Source organism: Phodopus roborovskii, unplaced genomic scaffold, assembly GCF_943737965.1.
Source record: "Phodopus roborovskii unplaced genomic scaffold, PHOROB, whole genome shotgun sequence".
Classification (NCBI taxonomy): Eukaryota; Metazoa; Chordata; class Mammalia; order Rodentia; family Cricetidae; genus Phodopus; species Phodopus roborovskii.
Window position 1 is genome coordinate 10,617,742 of NW_026125397.1, and position 5,125 is coordinate 10,622,866.

At 39.0% G+C, this 5,125-nt stretch overlaps 1 pseudogene; it reads right to left on the reverse strand.

The window, feature by feature from the left end:
* Positions 1–1,422: 1,422 nt before the first annotated feature.
* LOC127215213 (nucleophosmin-like) lies at positions 1,423–2,247 on the reverse strand (annotated as a pseudogene).
* Positions 2,248–5,125: the final 2,878 nt, after the last annotated feature.

A 5,125-nucleotide genomic window follows, 5' to 3' on the forward strand; every position in this document is an offset into this window, starting at 1 on the left:
AGGAAAACACAGATAAAGAAATGTGAAGGACAAAATAAGAAAACATGTATAAGCATATGGTATGTGTATGGGGGAGATGGTGTGTGTGTGTGTGTGTGTGTGTGTGTGTGTGTGTGTGTGTGTGTGTGTTACATGTGTCAGAAACCAGGCGTTCCTGCAGGCTGCCCTCAGAGACTCAGCACCTATGTAATCAGAAGTCACCAACCCTTTAAAAGGTCCCTGCCACCACCTCTCTTGCTCTCTTGTTCTTTCTCTCTACCAAAGCTCTCATGACAAATCTGTGAGGGGCATCTCATGTTCAAATCACAATAGTATTAGCTGAGCATAAAGCAGGAGGACCAGGAGTTCAAAAACTGATTGGCTACCTAAGTGAGTTTGAGGCCAGCCCAGGCTGTATAAGACCCCTATGTCAAGGGAACAAACCCAAGTGCTATAGTTTTAAAGATGCCATCCATAGAACATCAAAAATCATTAAACATCAAGAATTAAGCCCAATAAAATGAGTGCATAGTGCTTGCACAAAAATTATTAAAATATAATAAAGAAATTATAGAATACATGAAATGATTGTCTTAGATATAACTTATACCTATTATAATATGTTCATCACACATACATATATAATAATTATATATATATACATATATATGTATATATATAATTTGAATATTTTCAAAATCTTTGTTTAAGTTCATTATGGTTTGTAAATGCTTAGGCAGCCAAGAAAAGCCAGGATGAATTTCATAACAAAATAGAAGAGCTTGACCAATTATGTAACAATGCTTATTACAAATCAATTATGACTGAAATGTTGTATTGTCTTAGAACAATTCAAAAATCATAGAAACTGAGTAGCAAGCCTATAAATGATCACTTAAATGCAGCTTCATATATGAGTGGCCTAGGTAATTGGTATAAAAATGGTGATTATTTCATTAATGGGGGTAATTATTTATACATATGGAAAGCATCCATATGTCATAGCATACTTGAAAGTCATCATTTAGATTGAACTCATAAATATAATAAATTGCAAAATTCAGGAACTGATGAGATCCTGCATTATTACTTTGAGCAATAAAGAATTTATAAGTTTTTTCTTTTCTTTGCTTTATTAAAATATTGAATTTATTTCACATGTATATTTTTGTCTTCCTACCATTTCTACAGCTGACCACAACTATTACAATGTCCTATCATAACATTCCACACATACTTAAAACCAAGCAAAGGGTGGAGTTCCATCCTTAAAAACTAAACAGGCATTTTAGATAACACATTCTTGACAATGACACCCTGACAACATTTATCAAACAAAGTAGGGGAAGTTCTCACTTTGCATTATAGAAAGGATAGCAAAATATATCAACTGTTACTGAAATTAAGTAAGATGGAATGTTTCAAACTGTTTAAACCATCTTCTTAAAGAGACTTCCTCCACTGCCAGAGATCTTAAACAGCCTCCTGGTCAGTCATCCGGAAGCAATTCTTCACACAATGAACTTGGCTTCCACTTTGGGAAGAGAACCACCTTTTTCTGTACTTGCTTGCATTTTTGCCTTCATGTCTCCTACAGCACTAGGTCCTTTGGGGTTTTAGGAGTCTTTTCCTGATTTTTAAAGGACTCTTGAGCATTTGATCTCGGTGTTGACGGTTTTAAGTCTTTTCCATTCTGGTTTGATTTTTGTGCATATTTGGCTGGGGTATCTTGTACAGATTTCTTCACTGGAACATTTTCTTCAGTTTCTTCATCATCAGAATTATCATCATCTTCATCATCATCCTTATCTTCATCACTTTTTACTTTTTTCTGTGGAACTTTGCTACCACCTCCAGGAGCAGATCGCATGCCAGACATAAGAGTTTTACACCCTCGACTGCATCTTCCTTTACAGCTACTAGGTGCTGTCCACTAATGTGCATGGGCCCCGAACCACACCTCAGCCATAGGACCACAGGTAGTGTAATTTCAAAGCCCTCAAGGGAAACTGTTGGTTGTACAGGCATTTTCAAAGTAGCCAGTGTTACTTTAACTGGACTGCTTTCATAGTTCATTGCTTCTGCCTCTACGATGTGTAATTCCTCTTTTGCCCCTGCCCCTAAGCTAACCATTCTTAGTGATAACTGCTGTTCATTCTCATCATTATCCACCTTAAAGCGACAATCTTTGTCAGCTTTTAGTTCACAACCAAAAAGGTCGTTGTGAGGCCTAAGAGGGCTCTTGTCCATGTCCAACGAGACTTCCATGAGGTGGAGGCGCACTTGGGTGTGAGAGAAGTCAATGGAGGTCCATGGAGGAAACTTCCTACTGCTCCTCAGAACAGACATGCAGGATGGTGGGATCATGGGGACATTTTTTTTCTCCCATTTTTTGAGATTAATATAATTACATCCTTTCTCCCTTCCCTCCCTCCACACCCTCCCATAAATTATTCCTTGCACTCTTTCAAATTCATCTTTCTTTTTCATTAATGGTTCTTAAATGCATATATATATATGTATATATATATACATATATATATATATATATAATTGAATAGAACCTTCTAAGTCTGAATAATTACTTGTACATATGTCCATATATTCTTAGGGCTGTCCAATTGGTGTGCTCTTCTCCGGGGGAGACGATTTCTTCTACTCTTGGAATTTCTTAGTTGCCCTGGTTCTTTAGTAGGTTCTTTAGTTGTTAGTAGGGTTGTGGCCTCATGGACTTTCCCCCATTCATTTTGGTGTGTCTATTGGTAAAGAGACTATGTACTTTAGACACAGGGTCCAGAGACCCCTGACCTGGAAGAGACCTGACAGCCTCCTCCCTGACGACCAGATTTCATGGTTCCAGAAGGCATCATGCAAGCTTTCAAAGGATGGATGTAACCAATAGTCCTACCCACATATTCTGCCTATGAACTACAACAATGGCCAGCATGGTACAGAAACCCTAAAGGTGCCATAGTGCACACATGCCTTGCTGATAACCAATAGCTGTAATGGGACTTAAGACCTGCTCAAGCTGGGTGTTGGTGGCTAACGCCTTTAATCCCAGCACTCGGGAGGCAGAGGCAGCCAGATCTCTGTGAGTTCAAGGCCAGCCAGGTCCAAAGAGTGAGTTCCAGGACAACCTCCAAAGCAATACAGAGAAACCCTGTCTCAAAAACAAACAAACAAACAAAAGAACTGCTCAACAAGGGGCACCTCATGTCCACTATTGGAAACCTAATGGATACCTAGGACCAGTGAAGCTATGGATCTTGGAGGAGAATCTATAGTCACCACTTTACTAAACCAGCATAATCCCTAACTATATTCTAAGTATTTGTCCTTATAGCCCAGATAAAAGTAATCCTCACCCCTCATCAAGGAAACATCACTTTGCAATAGACAGGGACCATTACAGAAAGCCACAACCAATCAAAATACACAGTTGAGAGCTTATTTTCAATGGACACATGTAGAATACAACTCCTGCACCTAAGGGACAGGGGTCACCACAGAAGAGGATCAGAAAGACTATAAAAGGCAGAGAAGTGAGTTTGCTATGAGATTATGTCTCCTTGAAATGTCAGAAGCTACACCCCTAAAGTCTCATCAACAGTATTGTCTAAATGTGAGCTGAACAAGAATGCATCAGGTTTTAACCCGTTTCAGGGGCTGAAACAATGTGCCAGTGGTTAAGAATTTCTTCTGCTCTTGCTAAGAACAAAGATTGATCCCTAGCACTCACATAGCTGCTCACAGCTGCCTGTCACTCCTGTCCCAGGGGACCTGACCCTTTCTCCTGACCTTCCCAGTACTCTTGTAGTGCACATACGTAGGCATACGGAGGCATAATACCCATACCCAAAAGGTTTTAACCTATTTAAGCAGTTTAAAATAAACCACATACTGGGGAAAAACATTTGCAGTATGGAGGAAGAGTTCAGGTCTCACTTCTGATGTCAAATAGATTGTCAAATATTAATATTAGTACAGAATTTTTTTTCTCATCTTAGAGATTTAAGGGTATTCATGAATCTGTGAATCACCAAATAATAATTTATTTCTATTTAAGAAAAACACTATGTGTATTTAAAATACACTCTGTATGCTAGAGGCTCGAGGACCAGAACCTTCCTTCCTGGGTAGGTAAATACCTGAATAGCAGGAGTTGCTGCTCTATCTCCAGGCTTGGTACTTACCCAACTCCTCTACATTCCCTTGAACTCACACATATACTGTTTGTATAGCAGCTACAGGACTTGTTACCCAGTCAAGAGGATGTGAATGGTGTGTGCATCATTAAAATGAAGCCAAGCATCTCCCTCTCCATTTGCTGGTACCAGCCAAAGATGCCAAACTGAACTCAAGCCATGTCTGCCACTCTCTCCAGAAGCAGATCAAGTCACAGGTTTCATAAAATGGAAATTAACACTTTATTAACATTAGAAAATGCTGTCTAAATATTTCAGATAAAAGTTTAAAATCTCCCTTGGCTTCACTAAAATGCTTGCTTGTTCTATCCCTTTTACTTTCTACCTTTAGGCACTGCTATATAAACCTGCCAGGATTATTAATGCATCTCAGGATAGTTCCTTGGTGTTACTAAATATGGAAGAGCAGAGGAGCAGGGCCTTAAAAGAAGAAAAGAGTATTGCTGTTGGAATAGTACTGCCCTCTTCCCTTTTCTTCTTTGTGCTTTAGAACTTCATATAGGAGGCTCTGCAAAGGGAAAATTAAAAACAGCTTGCTCCTTTAGATCTCTCTCTCTCTCTCTCTCTCTCTCTCTCTCTCTCACACACACACACACACACACACACACACACACACACAACCCTATAGAGAAAAGCACTTTACTTAAATCTCTGATATATTCTTTTCTCTAGAAAGAACTCACAGATCATGTGTTGATGGTACAGTAAAACTTTCAGTGTGTAATATTTTCACATGTCGTTTCTTCTGGTCTGTGTGATGTCTGACATTAGGTCTTAAGTTTAAATTACTATGCTTAAGGGATCTATAAATTAGAAATATCTCTACCATGCAAGCCCCACTTAATCCAAGGACAGATAACTTCCTGGCATGCTGGGGACTGTGTTCATGTAACACAACACACACGTGCACTTATGCTTCTGTAAACAAGTTTGGTTGT